The sequence below is a fragment of the Vigna angularis genome, chromosome 9, assembly GCF_016808095.1.
Source record: "Vigna angularis cultivar LongXiaoDou No.4 chromosome 9, ASM1680809v1, whole genome shotgun sequence".
NCBI classification, from domain to species: Eukaryota; Viridiplantae; Streptophyta; class Magnoliopsida; order Fabales; family Fabaceae; genus Vigna; species Vigna angularis.
In genome coordinates, this window is record NC_068978.1 from 12508803 (window position 1) to 12528665 (window position 19863).

Below are 19863 nucleotides of genomic sequence, written 5' to 3' on the forward strand. Positions count from 1 at the left end.
GGTTATTGTTGAATGTTATTACTTTGAAAGCATGAATGATTTTGCCCAGGTTTTCTATGATTGAATCAATTGCTTGTTTGCATCATATGATCAAGGACGTGTTGTTGAAACCTTTTTTTTATTTATTGGCCAAATACATAAAATTAGCCTACTAAAAGAGAACACTTTGTGTTCTATCCTTTGAACCCTTAGCCTTGAACATACACTGAAACCCTTTGATTGAAAATCTTTACCTTGAGTTAAGTAGAAGATCTTGTATGGTATTGTTAAATGTTCAAGTTTGGGGTTGTTGGGAAAACATAAAAAGCATTGAGCTAAGAGCTAAAAAGTAAGAATATGCAAAGAAAAAGAAAAGAAAAAGAAGTAAAGCTCAATGCAATTGCAAAGGTAAAAGAAAGTTGGGAATGAATAAGATGATTGTGTTGTTATGATTCTCTTAACTCAAGGATTTTGCGATCCAGAAAAACCAATTTTCTTGTTAGCCCAGCCACATTATAAGCCATTAAAAAGTCCTTGTGATGATGCATGCTTGTGAATGTTTTTGATTGTGGTAAAATGAAAGGAAAAGTTGATTCATGTGACATTGTGATAGTGGAGTGAATGAGCGAAACACTTTACCTCTTATACACTTGTGTGTGAGTGAAACACTTTACCTGGTGAGGAAATATTCCATGAGCACATGAACATCCATGCTTAATTGATTGATCATTCATGAAAAATAGCATTTGTTGGAATTTAAATGACTTTGTGAACACTAAAGCATGTGCACATCTTGATTGAACTATTGGTCTTAAGTTTGAGTGAAGTTATTACTTATCTTGAAAAGAGGATTTTGAATGAGTGAATCATCATATGAATTGGTTGGAGATGGAGTTACATTTTGTTTGCTTGAGGACAAGCAAAGTTCTAAGTTTGGGGTTGTGATAACAGTTGAAAAACTGTTATTTTCATGCTTAAAATTGATATTAAAAGCAACCTTTAGACTTAGAAACTAGCTTGAAATCAATGCTTTTATCTATATTTTCAGAAATAAGAGAGCTGGACAGGTTTATGCTTGATTTGAGTGTTTTTGTGCAGGTTTTGAGGTGAATTTAGTGAAAGAAGTAAAGAAGGAGAGAAGTGGAATTATAAAAGGAAGCAAAGAGTGCAAAAAGAGAAGTCAAAGGCACCGCTCAGCGGCATTTTACCGCTGAGCGGCACTCAGGAGGTTGCGGGAGTCACGCTGAGGGGCAAAATGGCCGCTGAGGGGAAGAAACGTGACGCGCACTCACCGCTGAGCGGTATTTACCGCTGAGCGGCACTTTTTGGGCTTGGGCTTTTGTAATCTTTTGTAACTCTAGAATAGTATATAAGGACTTGCACGTCCTAGGGTTAGACATCTTTGGCAGAACGTAGGCAAACACTCTCTCTTCCACCCCTTTGAAGGAGGATCTTGGATGCTCAGGCTACCTCTTCACCTTTATTGGGTTTATTCTTTCATTCTTTCATTATTGTTCATCTAGGTTCACCATGAATATGGTGAACTAAACCTTGTATGTTTGTTGGGGAATCAATGTAATCTCTTGAAGCTCTCATATATGGAATTTATGCTTGCATCTTAATCTAAGACTTATGCTTTCATTCATCATTAGTTAGGGTTTTTCCTTTTTGCTCAATGCTTGCATTGTTTAACTCATTCTATTGCATGATTATTGGTTTTGTCGATACGGACACGTACGGGGAAGTCTAGATCCGGGGAATTTCTCCCAATGTTATATTGGTTGTCGTTAAGCTCCTGCACTTATGAACTAATCATTAGGAATGCTAGGAATTGTATGAACTATTTGATTAGGGAGAAGCCATCTAGAATGGTACTTTAGAGAGTGACATTAACAATGATGATTTGAATGTTGAATTCCTAAAATGTATGAGAGTGGATGAGATGAAATTGACCCCCAACAACATATTCATTCATATATTCCTTTGAAAGTGTTTATCTTTTGTCTTTGCCATTGATCAAACTTCATGCATACATGTTTAGTTTTTCGTCTTGCATATAAACTCCAAATATTTCGTTTGTAAGTCTTAGCTAATCAACAAATCACATAACTAAACTAGGCCGTGAGTCCTTTGGGAAGAACGATACTTGGTCTTACCAAGTTTATTACTTGAACGATTCGGTCATACTTGCCGATTGTGAAACAAGTTTGTGACATCATATTTTGGTGCTTACAAATTTCTCCATCAGCAACCACCGTCAACCACCAAGGTCGCCGCAATCAAACCCGCGAACTCCTCCTCCGTTCGTGAAACACCACCATCAAGAGAACTGCCACGCGTAACCATCTTCGTCGCCAGATCCAGTCCGCCGCGTGCCGCGAGCCTCCTCCTGTGCAAAGCCATCACAGCGCATCAATCACGCCCGCCACCACTGGGTGAGTGTCTCCACCATCGTACAACCTTTCTTCTTCGCGAGTTCTTCACGCCTTGCCGCCACCCATTGCCGCTTCTTCATCTTCCCTGTTCAACCTGCACTTAGAAAACCAAGAACCAGAAATGCAGAAACGGTGAAGAGCAGCCCCAATGCGAATCGCGATCTTCATTCTCACGAACCAGATGCGTGATTTCATTCGTCTTCCTCGCGCAACCAACCTGCAAGAATCACCAATCCTCGTTGCTTTCCTCCATTTAGACATGTAATAAGAAAATCACCATGTGCAGCCACAAGAGAGAAGAGCAAAATCACGAGCAGCATAAGAGTTCCCTTTCCCCCCAATCTGAAACCCTAATTTTGGGTGGGAAAGGGGCTGACACGTGTCAGTCCCTCATTGGGCACGCCCTTCCTCAGTCAAAGCTGGTCAACACTGCTTAAGTCTGGTCAAGGTTGGTCAAACAAGGGTTCTATTGCAATTTTGGGAAATTCAGTTGGGGCTAAAGTGCAGATAGAGGAAATTTCAGGGCATTTGTACAATTTTGGAAAGTTAGAAAAGGTAAAAGATAAAATTCAATTGTTGAATTAATTTAATTTGGGAATATCAACAAAAAATATCTTCCAAATAATGTTATAATTATCTAATTCTTTTAGTTATTTGGAAGATAAAAGATAAAAGATTATGTCAACTGAATATTTAGAGTCCAAGCCCAATCAAGCCCTATATAAAGAGACTCAGGGGAGGCAGAAAAGGACTTGACTTGACTTCATTCATTCATTCACCACTTCTCTCTCTCTTATTTCATCTTATATTCAACTCCATTCATGGAGAGCTAAGCATCTAGGGCTATTCTGCTGTAATTCCATTATGGATTCTGAGGTTAGATTGTTTATTTTGATTATTGATTTAAGTTGTTCTCTATCTATGTCTTTCATCTCTCTATCAAATTAAAAGCAAAGATTTTTGCATCATAATGTGTTTGAATCTACATGCATATTGATTATATGAGTGCTAGGGTTTTTAGGTTTAATTGAGAATCTACTTTGATTTAATTTAGGAGCTTTCATATGATTAAATGGTTTTTACTATCAATTGAGAATGTACTTTGATTGGTAGTAATAATTTCAACTATAATCAATTGAGAATTTACATTGATTGATTAGTTTTTAATTTGGTTAGGCGATTTAAGAATAGACATGATTAAACACAATAGGATTTGATTGAGAATGTACTTTGGTTGAATTCATTGTGAATAATCTAGAAAGATTTTGCATTTGATTGAGAATTTACTTTGGTTAAGTGCATGATCGCCAACAAATTAATTAAGAATGTACTTTAATTAATTTGAAACTTAAATAATAATCAATTGAACAATTATCTGTGAATAACCGATGATGAATCTATCTTGGAAAAGCAGTGGAATTAGCCTATTTCATTATAATCATTTTTAAGTTTCTAATTTGTTCTTTAAACCTTCTCCTAACATCATTTTTATTCTTGAACATTGCATTGCATTCATAAGATTCAAATATCAAAAGGCAATTCCGTATTCGTTGGGAGACGACTCAAACCCTATCTACTTTCTTGAATACTACTTGGTAATACTGAAGTTGCGTTGAAAAGTAGTATTAATTTGATAGCTTCAACGACAGCCTATCACCCTACTTGTCTTGTTGTGATTTTTTTTCATCTATCATTTGTTCTGGCAACAAACTGTGACGATTTTCAAACTTAAACTGCATCTAGTTCATTTTTCCAACAAATACGTAAAAATATTCAAATGAAATACCTTTGAGTCTAGTTTCCAACAAAAAAAGAATCACTTCATTTAGAGTTCTGTGCAGAAAGTTATAAGTAAAACACTCAGCAAAGGTCAAAGCTGCCACGATGTTGTCATTAGCGTTTTTCAAGTTCGTTTTTGGTAGTTTTGGCTACTTTTTTGTGCCTTTTCTTTTTTTTGAGTCATTCCTTGCTGTTTTGTTTGGTCTTATATGCTTATTTTGTGTCATTTTTTTGGAATCCATCTATGTTGTCTAGAGTCATGTTTACTCCTTTACATGTCTTTACTTCCATGTTTAACCTTTGAAAAATCACCAAAAAAATACATGTTTGAGTAAATTTTGAAACTGTTTCATTTGAGTACCTTTTAGTTCTTTTTCTTTGCATATTTGAGTTCATACTTGTTGTTAGATCATCAACAAGTTCTTAGAGTTAGGTTCTCATTATGTCCTTTTTTGTGTTTCATGCTATATTTGATTCTAGTAGGTTTTCTTCATTTTGGTGCTATAAGCTTGTATGAAACTGAAACTCCTTATAACATTCCATATTTGAGGTCTGATTTGTTATGTGTTTGAGCTAAAAATCTAAAAAAAAAAAAGAATAGATAAAAGGTACAAAAGAAAAGTAGACAAAAAGTACAAATGCAAAAGCAAAAAAGTAAAAGTAAAAGCACATGCATGTACCATCTTTAACCAATTTTGTGTGAACACTTCGATGTTGATTTCGAGCTTATTTTTATGTCCTTAAGCTGTTGTTCCAACAGCTATCATGATCTAAAAAGGTTGCCTTAGTGTACCATTTGATCTAGCTTGCCAAAGGACAAAAGCACCTTATGATTTTCTAGTAGCTTTTGGTTTTTGTGATCTATTCTAGTGCCTTTCTTTAGATTACTCCTTTTGTTGTGTGATAACGGTTGAAAAACCGTTATTTATATACTTAATTTTGATGTTAAAAACACCTTTTTTGACTTAGAAGCTTGCTTGAACTTATGTTTTGGCTTTAGTTTTGTGAATAAGAGACTTGAGGTTATACTTAATGGTTTTATGTTAGATTCCCTTGATTTTGTAGGCTAATTGAATAATTTGAAAGAAGAGTTAAAGTACCGAATGATTGGAATGCAGAAAAGTCAACCAGAATGCAGAAAAGTCAACCAGAGTACAGAAAAGTCAACCAATCAACCAGAGTGCAGAAAAGTCAACCAAAGATCAGAAAAAGTAGTGCGGAGCGCCAGTTTTGTGCCGCTGAGCGGCAGTTGACTGTCGTACCTGCCGTTGAGCGCGATTTTGGGCGCTGAGCGCCAGTTTCGTGGGCTTGGACCTGTTTTCTATTATTTTTATGGGCTTGGACCTGTTTTCTGTTATTTTTATGTTCTATTTAAGGACTTGCATGTCCTAGGGATTGTATCTTTTGGTTGCTTGAGCATAGAAAAAGACTTTTTACCCCTTGGGGGCAGATTTAGGGATGCGGGAGTCTCCTCTTCTCTTTCTAGGGTTTTTCTATCTCTTCCATTCTTTCATTCAATTGTTCATCTAGTTCTTCCATGACGATGGAGAACTAAACCTTAGTTGTTGTTGGGAAAGATATAACCTCTTAAACTCTCATGTATTGAATTGATTCTTGATTATATATGGTTTACTTCATTAATTGTTAGGGTTTTTCCTCTATACGCTATGCATGCTTTGTTTAACTCAATAATTGTCGATATGGACACATACAGGGAAATTTAGAACTGGGGAAATCTAGACATAGGAATAGGAGGATCGGTTGCCTTTAAGCTTCTGTGTGAATGTAATGCATGATTAATTGTTAGGGAGACAAGACATTGTGAACTAGTAATTAGGAGTAGACTTTCTTGACCGAGACATCGGGTTTAAGGTAAATTAGAAAGTGACATTAACATTAATGAAGAAGATGAATTCATATATGCATGAGAGTAAATTAGGTGAAATCTAAATCCAACAACAATATCATCAACTTCATCCATTCATTCTTGTGTTTAGCCTCAATTGATCAAATTGCATTCATGTTTATTTTATTTCGTTTGCATCCAAAAACCCCAAAATTTGTTCTTTAGAGTCTTAATTAGTTGAGTAATCACATAACTGTTTAGTACCGTGAGTCTCTTGGGAAACGATACTTGGTCTTACCATTTATTATTACTTTATACGATTCGGTACACTTACCGAGTTCTTAACAAGTTTTTGACTCCATTTTTAGGGATTAAAAATTTGTTTATCAAGTTTTTGGCGCCGTTGCCGGGGACTTGTGGTATAACTATTCTATTTGTGTGATTCTTAACCGATTAGACTTTTTATCTTTTTATCTTTTTATTTTTTTATCTTTCTATCTTTTTATCTTTTTATCTTTTATCTTTTTCTCTTTTTATCTTTTTATTTTTTTCTCTTTTTATCTTTCTAGTTTTTTTTATCTTTTATTTATTTATTTATTTATTTATTTATTTTCTTTCTTTTATTGTTTATCTTTTTATTCTTATTTTTATCTTTTCATCTTTTTATCTTTTTATCTTTTTACCTTTTTATTTTTTTATTTTGTTTTATCTTTCTATCTTTCTATCTTTATATCTTTCTATCTTTTTATCTTTTTATCTTTCTATCTCTTCATTTTGTTCTTTTTAATTTTTTATCTTTTTATCTTTCTATCTTTCTACCTTTCTATCTTTTTATCTTTTTTTCTCTTCATCTTTTTATCTTTTTAATTTTTTATCTGTTTGTGTTAATTGGGTGCTCTAGTGTAGTGTTCTTTAGTGTTTGCAGGATAAAATTCGAAAATTTGTACTAGGAGTACACGATCATCAAGAGAAGAAGGACAAAGAAGGTCGCAGGGCGTGCCTGGGCGCCCCATTAAGGGCGTTGATCACCATCCTTCAAGTGTCATGTTCACCAAGTTCTGTGCATGAAGTGGTTAAAAATATCAAAGAGAATGGAGTTATTGAGATTGAGGCTCCTTATTCAAGGAGGGTAAAGATGGTGAACAAGAAGATGTTGTAGATAAGTTGGTGTGATGAAAGAAAAAGGAACACCAACATCATAGATGCAGATTGTGCTTAATGGTGTCAGGCTCGCGACATTAAACAAGCGCTTATTGGGAGGCAACCCAATTTCTGACTTTTCCTTTTGGATTTGAATTTTCTTTGCAGGAATTACAGCATCTACTGATGGATGTTGGACAGCATCTACTGAGGGATGCTAGGAGGACTCAGATGACAGCATCTACTGATGGATGCTGCTATGATGAGAATGATGAATGATAGTGTCTACTGATGGATGTTATCTGATTGAGCGTCTATTGATGGATGCTACTGAAGGCGTCTACTGATGGATGACGATGAAGATGAGAAAGATTAGCATCTACTAATGGATGCTGATGAGAAGGATTCGCATCTACTAATGGATGCAGGAAGATGCAGATGAGAGAGCATCTACTGATAGATGTTACTGAGAGCATCTACTGATGGATGTTATGCTACTAGACATCTACTGATGGATGTTACTGACAGCATCTACTAATGGATGTTGTTGGATCAGGATTTTTATGTTTTTGCTTTATTTTATTTGAATTTTGTTTTATTTTTATTTTTGCTTATGTACTTGGTTTAATGAGTTGTGTGCAATGGTTTGGTATGATGTGATAAACTGTTGTTTGTGATGAGTAATATTCTTGTGTTTGCTCTATTGTTCTATGATGCATGTTGAGTTAATGATTGTTGAGGCTTTTTAAGCATAGATGGTGGTTGCTCATAGTATTGTTAAAAACAGATGCATGATTTCAATTGTGATTAATATGCTGGGCAGGATGTGTATCAAATTGTGGAACTTGAGTTAACCAGTGAGAGATTAGGCTCCAGAGTTTTTGATTGATTGAGTGCTATTGCTTTGGAAGCATGATTGATTTTGCCTAATTTTCTATGATTGGACCACTTGCTTGCTTGTTACATATGATCAAGGTCATGTTTCCTTCTCCCTTAGAGCCAATGTTTATAGGTGAACCCAATAAAGATCAATGTTTTCTCTAACCTTTGCACCTTGAGCCTAAATTTGAAAAGTGGAAAAACCCCTTTTTGAAATCCTTACCTTGAGTTAAGTAGAGTATGTTTTGTGGTAATGAAGAATGGCTCAAGTTTGGGGTGATGAGAAACTAGAAAGAACTTTGTGAAATTAATCAAAGAGCATTGAGCAAAAGCAAAAAGAAAAAGAAAAGAAAAGAAAAGAAAGAAAAGAAAAGGTTGAGCTCAATGAAAGGAAAGTTGGGAATAAGTTGAAGATTTGGTTTCTCACATAAAAGGAGAAAGAGAGATTATTGTTAATGTGAATAAATGAATTGTGCACTCTCTTAACTCAAGGAATTTTGTTGTCTAGAAAAACCAATTTTCTTCTTAGCCCAGCCTCAATACAAGCCTTGAAAAGTCCTTGTGATGATAACTTGCTTGTGAGTGTGTTTGATATGTGGTTAAATGAAAGGCAAAGTTGATTCATGTGACATTGTGATGGTAGAGTGTAAGAGTGACACCTCACTATTGTTGATGGATTGGCAAGTGTACCAAATCGCACAAGTAATATAAAATGGTAAGACCAAGTATCGTATCCCAGAGGACTCTTGGAACTAAACAGTCGTGTGATAAATTAATTAATTAAGACTTAAAATAAACGAGATCATTGGTTTAAAATGCAAAGACAGAAAATTAAATATGAATGCAAATTGATCAATAGTAGACTAACACAAAGATGAACGGATGTTGTTTAATATGAGATGAATATGTTGTTGGGGTTAGATTTCACCAAGTTCCCTTTCATGTATATAAGAATTCTTCTTTATGCATTAATGTTAACATCACTCAGTAAAGTACTTAGAACCCAATCTCTTGGCTCAATAAGCTTGCCTTAATTCCTAGTTCGTGCAATTCCTAGCTTCCTAGAGAATTAAGTCTGAAGATCAAGAGCTTAAGACGACCAAGTACTCATACCCTCATCCTTGAGAAATATTACCCTTTGGAGAATTCAATAAGAACCTGAATTGTAAGGAACCTCCCAGCACTCATGCAATTCATAAATCATGCAACTAAATAAGTTAAATAGAGGAAGAATTAAAACAGATGAATTCCCTAACAATTAATGAATAAAGCATATATGATTAAGAATCAATTCAAATACATGAGAGTTCACAAGGTTACATCATTCCTCAACAACAAATAGAGTTTAGTTCCCCATAGACATGGAGAAACTAGATGTACAATGGAAAAGCATGAGATAGTAAAACCCTAAGAGTAGAAGAGGAAGCTTCCACCTCTAGATCCGCCTTCGTATAGTAAAAGAGTGTGTTGTTTTGTTGCTCCAACCAGAGATACAAAACCTAGAGCACCTGGGTCCTTTAAATAAAGTTGGAAAAGAGTAGAAACATGGCTCGGTCCAAAAGAGTTGAAACTGAGCAAAAATTGGGCCGAATCAGCAACAGGCGACGCTCGGGGGCGGTGGACGTCGATTTCCGGAAGGGTTGAGCCTCCAATTTCGCCCAGGCTTAGCCCGCCTAGGCGGCGAGCGTCAATTTTTCCACTCTCAAGCCTCCTCCAGGTCACCCAAGCTTCGTGTGGTTCCCTCTTTTGGTGCTTTTCTAGGCCTTTTGAGCTCTATATCCTTAGCACTTCATCTTTGCTTCATGTATTAACTCATTTTCTATCAAAACAAAGGGAATTAGTCATAAACTCATCAAATTCAACCTCAACTCTCTTATTCACACAACTTAATGAAAAAGCATGAGTCCAAGCAAGTTTCTAAGCCAAAAAGGGTGTATTTAGTATCAAAATTACATCACAGAAAACGGTATTTTAAACCGTTATCACAACCCCAAACTTAGAATTTTGCTTGTCCTCAAGAAAAACAAAATGTAACTTAGCTCTCAACAAATATCACAGTGGTTCAGCAGTTTTTCAAATATCTTTTTCTAAGACAAGTAATTACTCAAATCAGCTCATCATAGGAATATTAGTCAAAATGCACATGTGCTTTTTCTCAAATAACTTAAAGGGATACTCAAACAGTTCAACAGATGCTATCCTTAAGAGCAATCAATCAACCAAGCAGAGATGTAATCAGAAATTCACAGAACTATTTCTCACCAAAGAAAGTGTTTCACTCAAGCACTCAAAAGTATATTACTCAAGCACTCAAAAGTGTATCACTCAACCCACAGGTGTATAGTGAGATCTCTCAATCACTCTGCTATCACAATATCACACAAATTAATTTTGCCTTTCATTTAACCACAATCAAACATATTCACAAGGGCTTTTCTTGGCTTGTAACTTGGCTAGGCTAAGAAGAAACATGGTTTTTCAGGAATGCAAAATCCTTGAGTTAAGAGAGATATTTATGAAATTAACAATTACACACAGGTTCTCTTTTCAAGAAGATCTTTCCCAACCTTTTTCCCTTACAGTGAGCTCTATTTTCTTTTCTTTTTATTTTTCCTTTTTCCTTTCATTTTCTTTCCTTTTGATTTTTTTTTCTATTGCTTTTCAATTGCTCACTGCTTAGAAAAGTGGGGTTGCTTACCAGCAACCCCAAATTTGAACCTTTTTCAATACCTCATAAATATTCTCAACACAACTCAAGATAAAGAATTTAAAACAGGATTTTCAAAACATGCATAAGGCTAAAGGTTCAAAGAATGGAACAAACTGTTCTCTTTTTATTTGGAAAAATCCATGAGTAGGCTAAAAAAAAATTAAGGGATAACAAAAGATGGCCTTGATCATATGAAACCGGCACAATACTGCCTATAGTATGCCTCAACAATCGCCTTCCTAAGCCTCTCAAACGGTAGTGTAGAAATATTCAGTCCAACTACCTCACATAGGTGTGTGATCAGAGAAGGATGCCCCAAAGGTGCCTTGTTGTTCATAGTATTTGCACACACCTGTATCTCATTGGCTATGACCTGGCCAATGTTAATGCTCATCCCTCTCAGCACACAGTGTAGAAGAAGAGCCCTGCTGATAGTAATATCAGAGACATGCGAACAAGGCTGGATGTTGGCATGAGAGAATGTCATCCAGTACTTTGCTAAAGGAGTCAGATCAACTCTCCTAATATTCACAATAGCATCATTCCTATTTCTTTGAAAGTGCCCTCCAGGCACACAAATCACGCTCTCCACATCAACAAAGTCATCTCCTTCTTCCATACTCAAAGAAAACTGACACTGCTCACCAGCTCATTATGTATTTAAGAACCTGTTAATGGCATCAGGATCATACTGAATGGTGTGTCCTCTAACATAGCTCATATATTCCTCAGTGGGATAATCACCCAACCGCCTTGCATTGGGGTAGAACTCTTTTACCACTGCTATGTTAGCTGGTGCAGGAAAAGTGGCTAGTCTCTCCCAATTCCTATTCTCCAATTGCTCTCAAAATTGTGGAGCAAAATCAAGTATCAACCCAGCCTTCCTTTCCATCAGTAGCCTTCTATCTTGGACAATATTGAAATGGCACTCATGTTTGCGGGAAAGGAACTTGCTGGAATAAGACCGTTCTGGTTCCTTATCCTTCCTCTTGGATCCTATAGTCTTGATTCTTTTGCCCGATGAGGAGGTCATTCCTACATCAAACACAATTCCCAAAACCACACGACACATTGTTAAGCATTAGTAATCCACAAAAAACTCCTTAAAAACCTTCCTATCACCGCTGAGGGCAAACAGAACCCCTCAGCGTAACCTGTGCATAGAACCAGCAAGCAAAACAGACTCAAAACACCATTTTGCAGGAATCGCGCTAAGGGGAAATTTCTATTGAGCGGTGATTCTGTAGATTTTTCAAAATCACCCAAAAATGCTTCTAATCTCCACCCACATGCATTCTTCCTAGTTCCAGACCCAAATCAAGCAATTTAATCGGTCCAAACAACGATTAATTCATTTAATCATGCATAAAAATCAAAATCCCTCAAGAATCATGCTTAGACAACCATGTTCATACGAACTCATGCTTTCAAAAACCCTAGAATGTAAAATGCTTGTACTTACTTGGGAGGAGATGTTGAATATGTGTAGAATGCTCTAGGAATGTGCAAAAATCAGCCCCTAACAGCAATGCTCTCACCAAACCCCAAACTTGGATGGAAACTTGATGCAAAAGTGATTTAAAGAGAGATTTTATGAAGGGGGAAGAAGGAAAAAGTGTAGAGAACTCTTTGGAGAGTGCTTGAGAGTGTGCGGGAAGAGGGAGATCTGAAAGTGGCGGCCAAGACGCACCCTAGGATATAAAAGAGACCTAATGGGCCAAATCCCGCTGAGCCCAATTAAAACAAGACCAGTCAGCAAAACTGCAGCATTTGCGCTCAGCGGTAATTACCGTTGAGCGGCATTCGCGGCACCAAGTCTCCTTCTTCCTAGCTTGCCCTAGGTGTCCTTTACCAATGCCTCTCACTTACCCAATACATTTAGTCTCTCACATCTCCCAAACATTCAATCGCTATAATGCAACTAGAGCAGAATCAAAACAAACAAAGAAAGATAAATTCAATCAATTGGGTTGCCTCCCAGGTAGCGCTTGTTTAACGTCACGAGCCTGACCCAAAATCCTCCAGCACCCATCAGTAGGTGCAAATCTTACCATCACCCTTCAGTAGGTGTACCTTCTGATATCCTTCAGTAAATACTCACCAACCTAGCATCCATTAGTAGATGCTAAACCCAAATATAACAATGTTCCAAAGTTTCAAATTACATCACCAAAATAAATAAATTCAAAGAAATTAATGTTCTCAAATCACTGGGGTGCCTCCCAGTAAGCGCTCTTTTAACGTCACTAGCTTGACCCAATAAAGCTCATGTTCCATCTTCAATGTTGGTGTTCTCCTTTTTGGATATTCTTTTTTTCTTCTTCTTTCTGCTAAATTTCTTCAGGAATTTGATAAAACCAGGAACTTGTTTCAATGTCTCAATCATAGGAACTTTAATCTCCAATTTCTTGAAGATTTTCAAAAAGCGCTCAAATTCCCTCTCCTTCCTATGATACTTCTTTGGATGAGGAAGGGGTTTTTCATATGATTCTTTTTTTTCTCCTCTCGTCCTCTTTTTCTTTTCCCTCACTTTCTTTTTTCCTTCTCTTTTTCCACTCACTTTCTTCATCTTCACACAAATTTTCTTTCTTTTTTTTCTCTCAACCACTTCTCTTTCTTTCTCTACATCTTTATCTTTTTCACTCAACTCTTCTTTTTCGTTTCTCTCTACCTTTTTCTCATCTAAAGTCTTTTCACTTCCAGTGATAATGGCTTGACATTCCTCCCTAGGGTTAACTTCAGTATCAACCCCAAAATCTTCCAATCTCTCAATTAAGTGACCAATCTGCATCTCCATCCTTTTGAATGATGCTTTAATGCTTTTCTGAGTGGAGATGGACTCTTGCATAAATTGTTGAAGGGCGTCACCCATCTTTGCCATTCTTTCTGATAGAGAGCTTTGTTGCTGCCATTATTGTTGTGGTAGTCTCTCAAATTGTCTGGCAGCTTGCCCAAATTGATGTTGATCCATGCTTGAGTGAGATTCCCTCCAGTGGTTGAGATTACCTCGGTAGAATTGAGTCCCCATATAGTAAAATTCTTGTCCGAATTGCATCCTACAAGCATTAGGTACAAAGCCCTATAAAACATTTGTTAGCACAGAAAGATATAAAAGATAAACTAAAAGGATAAAATGATAAAAACATAAAAAGATAAAATAAAAAGATAAAAAGATAACAATCAAGTCAAAGCTAATCAATAATCACACAAATAGAATAGTTAAACCACGAGTCCCCGGAAGCGGCGCCAAAAACTTGTTAACACTCGACAAGTGTACCGAATCGTATCAAGTAATAATAAAATGGTAAGACCAAGTATCGTTTCCCAAAGTACTCACGACCTAGACAGTTATGTGATTTCTTGATTAAATTAGACTTGTAAATGAAATCATTGTGTTTGAATTGCGGAAAATAAACATGAATGCAAGTTTTTGATCAATTGGATTGAAAGAAGCAAAAGAGATTGATGTAAAATATGGAATGATGATGTTGTTGGGGTTTCTGACTTATCCTATCCACTCTCATGTATTCATGAATTCATCTTTCTTCATTAATGTTAATGTCACTTTCTAACTTACCTTAAACCTGATGTCTCGGTGAAGAAAGCCTACTCCTAATCACTAGTTTACAATGTCTTGTCTCCCTAGCAATTATTCATGCATTACATTCGTACAGAAGCTTAAAGGCAATCGATCCTCCTATTTCTATGTCTAGGTAATATTGCTTCCGGGAGAATTTCCCCAGTTCTAGATTTACCTATATGTGTCCATATAGATAACATCAATGATCATGCAATTGAATGAGTTAAACAAAGCATGCATATAGTGTAGAAGAAAAACCCTAACAATTAATGAAGCAAAGCATTAAAAATATAGAACCAATTCAATACATGAGAGTTTCAAAGGATTATATCGGTTCCCCAACAACAATGGAGATTTAGTTCACCATAGACATGGTGAAACTAGATGAAAATAATGAAAAGAATGAAAGATAGAACCCTAGAATTTGAAGAAATGAGCTTCTGCATCCAAAATCCACCCCCAAGAGGTGAAGAAAGTGTGATTTCACCTCTTTCTGTCCAAAGATCCCAACCCTAGGTCGACTAAACCCTTATATAGTTTATTAAAAATTATAGAAAATAGGCCCAAGCCCAATTAATTGGCGCTCAGCGGCACTTTTGGCGCTCAGCGGTAAGTGCGGCTCTTCAAGATGATGCTCAGCTGCAGTTTTGGCCCTCAGCGGTGACTGCGGTGCTTCAGAATGCCGCTTAGCGGTAAGTTACGCTCAGCGGTGACTGCGGCTCTTGTTTTGTGCACTTTTACTTCCTTTCCTGAGTCCAGCTCCTTACTACTTCAACTTCTTTCATCTAATTCATCTTAATTCCTGCCAAAACAAGGAAAACCAAGCATTAAACCCATCAAACTTTCTTATTTCCAAAACTTAAGTAAAAACATGATTCCAAGCTAGTTTCTAAGTCATAAAGTTTGTTTTTAATATCAAAATTAAGTATAAAAATAACGGTTTTTCAACCGTTATCACCTCCCATCATTGGAGAGGATTTGTGGACACTTGTCCACTCCTTAGAAGGCCTCATTTTTGGCGAATGAGAGCAAAGGTGGGAGATCATGCTTTTAGGGTTAGAAGGAGACACCTTTGGCCTATAAATAGAGGTGTCTCCACCCTTGTATTTTATATTTGATGTTGAGTAATGTTATGCTGCCCATTTTTGGCCATACTACTCATCTTAGATCAAGATAGAGCAATCCATGAGGCCCCTCTAGTCACCTTCCTCCTTGAGTTGGCCTAACCTCTCTTGGAGCCACCAAACACTACACCACCACCACCATATCTCCTAGAGGCTTTGAGCTTCTACACCATTCATACATTAGCTCATCATCCTTGGACCATTTACCATCACATTTTCGCACCATTCATCCAAGGAGCATCCCTCCATGCACATTTCCTAGCTTTGGCCCAACATAGCCAAGGAGGTTGCCATCAGGAAGTTGTTGGAGATAAGTTGGTGTGATGAAAGCAAGAGGAACATCGACATCAAGGCTTTAAATTGAACATTATGGTGTCAGGCTCCTGACGTTAAACAAGCGCTTGCTGGGAGGCAACCCAGTGTTTTTGAAAACTTTTATTTTTATTTGATTTTGTGTGTTTGTTATTTAGTTGCATTAGGGATGTTTGTGTGGATGTATGGTTATGATGTGCATCGAGTGTTAATTATTTGAAGTGTGAGATGTTAAGCTTGAGTTGGAAAGTGGAAAGTTTGAAAGAGCAAAGATCTGAAAAATTAAGGGTTGAAACTGAGGGCTCCTACCTAAAAACACATAAGGCAAGAAAGAAAAAAGGGGAGTAAAATCACTGCATCGTGCTGAGCGCCCCTCAGGAGGGCGCTGAGAGCCAGCGACGTTGTTACGTTTCCTTGGGCCTTTTAAAGCTCAGCGTCAATAGGCCCATTTCACTTTTTTCACCCTAAAGAGCACGATTTCTCCCTCACTTCTCACTCCCACATTTTCCAGCCACCAAAGAGCTTTGATTAGGGTTCTTTACCACTTCCCCCCATTCATCCCTTCACTAAAAATCACCATTTCTACTCTCTTTGTTTCATTCCATTCATTAAGTTTGGGGTTCTTGGTCTGTGGAAGCTAGTGTTCATAGAAGCTCTAAGTTTTCACAAGCTCTTTGTGCATTTTTCAAAAGATTTGAACTCCACTCAAGTAAGCATCTTGCATTTTCAATTTTTACTCTTGATAGCTTTGATTTTTTATGATTATGCATGACATGTTGTTGGTTCTGTTGAATAAATTGTTGCTGGATGGATTATGGATGATTATTGCACTGTGGAAAGCATTTTTGTGGAGTCTTTGTTGATTGGTACCAGACAGAGTGTAACGCAGCGGAATAAAGCTTAGAGTAGCAGAATGCGTGTTCGGTCACCTTTTTAAAATAAATTGGTCTGTTTTTAGAAAATCAATTTTCTTTCAGAAAATTTATCGAACAGTTGATATGCATAAAAGATAAAAAATGTAGGGAGTAGAAAATCACACGAGTAATTTTTATACTGGTTCGATTCAACAGGATCTACATCCAGTCGTTAATCACTATAAAAAGTGATTAACAGTTCCACTAAAAAGATGTTTCACAGATTACAACAAATAGTGAATAAAACAGATAAATAAACCTTCCTTCGACGAATGAACCGGAAGAAGAACACTCTGCCAACTCGAAGAGAACCGCTCCGACTATCAACAAACGAAACGCGAGCTTCTCCTATTCACAAGACCAGGCAGAGCACCTTGCTAACTCGAAGAGAGCTTGCTCCGACTATCGACACACGAAACGTGAGCGTCTCTTGTTCACGAGACCAAGCAAGGGAACTTGAACTATAGCTTCTGAGAGCTTCCTCTGACAAACAGTATTCTGCAAGAGCTTCTGTTCAACAACAATCTCTTTTTGAACTTCATAGAAACCCAATATATAGCCAGCTGTTCAACAACATTATCTTTTTGTAAGTGATAATCGATTATTCAAGTCCGTTACAGGTTTTTCAAAAATGTGATAATCGATTATATGAGGTGATAATCGATTATTTGTGATAATCGATTATTGCCATTCCATAATCGATTATTGCAGTTAAAAATGCAAGTTTTACAAAGTTTACAAGACTTTCCTACTATATTTAATTTCTACAAATTGCTTTTAAATAATTCTAATAACTTCTTCAACTAAAACTTCTTGCAACATCATCAAAACAATTTTCTTCAAGATTTACCAATACTCCTTATTGGTAACAGTCTTTGGCCAGCTAAGGTCATGATGTGCATTCTGGTGTGGCGTTGAGGGCCACTGACTAGCGCTCAGCGCAAGCGCGGCTGGTTCATGTTGGTTATTTTGTGTTTTGGTGATTTTGGTTGTGTGCAGGTGCCGTTGAGGGCCCCCTAATTGGCCCTCAACGTTGGAAAAAAGATCTTGATGTTGAGTGAATGTTTAAATTTAAGATGCTTATGATGGAAGTGTTATGTTGAGAGTGTGAATTGTATATGAGCAATCCAAAGAATGTTTGTAAGCACTAGTGAGTATGTGTTGAATGAATTGAGATTATAGATGACTCATTGGTGGAATGTGTTATGTTTGATTGTGGTGCAAGTATGGCCTCATCATCTGGAAAACATATTAAGCACACTGCCTCCAAAACTGGTTTCTGTATTTCAGGTATGGTTAAATGAGCTAAAACGAACCAAATTAAAAAAAAACACTGCATGTGACGTCGAATTCTACACCGCTCGACGTTCATATTATATCTTAACGTCGAACAATGCACTGAATGACGTTCATATAATATAGTGGATATATCATAAAAATGCAACGCTGGGTGAGAATCTCTACGGCTCAGCGGGGGTAACGTTCGTCATCAACATGTTCGACTTCAAAAATTCCTTTAAATATAAATATTATTCAAATATTAGATGTCCTTCTCTTTGTTAATCGACGTGTACATAAACAAAAAGTGACGTCGATCTGTGTACTTCGACGTCAACGTTACGTCCAACTCTTCCTACTCGACGTCAACTTTACGTCAATTCCCCCTTACAAATGACGTCAAATCTTGCTTCAAATATAAATATTTATTCAAATATTAGACGTCACACTCTCTACAATTCGACGTGTCTTTAAACAACAAGTAACGTCGTTCCACATAAATCGACGTCAACGTTACATCATACCTCTTTCTATTGGACGTCAACTTTACGTCTCGTTCCCATACGTTTGACGCCAAATCTTCCCTTAAATGTAACTATTTATTCAGATATTAGACGTCAAACTCTGTTGAACTTGACGTGGATATAAAAGAGTAACGTCGGTCTAGGTATTTGACGTCAAACTTACGTCTCCCGCTATGACGTCGAACTCGAATGCGTCGTTAAAAGCCAAAAATATTCGATGTTGTACGCTGTTTTTGTACTAGTGCGAGTTGGACCAACCTTTGGTCAGGCTCAACTTGTGCCGACCTTCTACCGGGACCAGTGTGGGCCACCTTTTGGTTAGGACCGACGTTTAGTCTAGGTCGACTTGAACTAACATTTGACTGAAACAAATGAGAGTTGATCTTTAGTTGAGATCAACTAGAACTGATCATGACTCAAGTCGACGCTCGGTCAAGACCAACTCAGGTTGACGTTTGGCCTGATCTTTAACTATCTTGACTCGACTTAGACACATTTTGATTTTAGATTTTCAAAATCTAAAAAAGATTCAAAATAAATATGACCCAAATCTAATTAATTGGATTAAGATGTAGATTTTCAAAATCCAAAAAATAATTCAATGTAGATTTAGTCCAAGTCCAAGAAAGTAAATTAGGATTTGGTTTTTCAAAATTCAAAAAATATCCATCTAAATTGATTTAAGTGAATTGAATTTAAAATTCAAAAATATGTATTTAGATTTAGGATAAATCCATTAAATGAACTTAAAACAATTTAAATTTAAACTATTATAGACTAGATCTAAAAATGTAGGTAAATTTTGCTCACCTCTTAATTTTTCTTTTTTTTTCTCTTTGGAGTTGTGTAACTCTTTCATGTAATCATTGTGCTTGATTTGCCATCATTATATTAGTTCTATGGTTTACTTTTCCCTTAAAAGAAAAAGAATAGCAGTCGTTAAAACTGTGGGGGACACAGTTTGATGAAATTTCTGTGGAAGACAAAGATTCCATAACTTGAAGAACACCCTCTGAAAAGTTTAGACATGCATTCATGAATATAGTACTTCATGTCACAGTCTTCTGTCTTTAAAAGCAATTTAAGTTCCATATACAAAACAATTCTGATTCTCTCTTGAAGTTCCTTCAATTTTGGACTTAAATTTACATCTTGTTGAATATAATATTGGAAGTAACACCAAAAGAAGGAAGCAAATTATAGGAAGAGAAATTAAGACGAGAGAGTTACTTTTCCTAGGATTTGTTTTAGAATAAGAAATGAAGAAAATCAAACATAAAACAGAAAATTGGCGTCGCCCGGACTCGAACCGGAGACCTTCAGTGTATTAGACTGACGTGATAACCAACTACACCACGACACC

The 19863-nt window shown here is 36.6% G+C and overlaps 1 non-coding gene across 1 annotated transcript; it reads right to left on the minus strand.

The window, feature by feature from the left end:
• Positions 1–19789: 19789 nt before the first annotated feature.
• Positions 19790–19863, minus strand: TRNAI-AAU (transfer RNA isoleucine (anticodon AAU)). Its single transcript has one exon. It is a non-coding gene; the product is annotated as a tRNA-Ile (tRNA).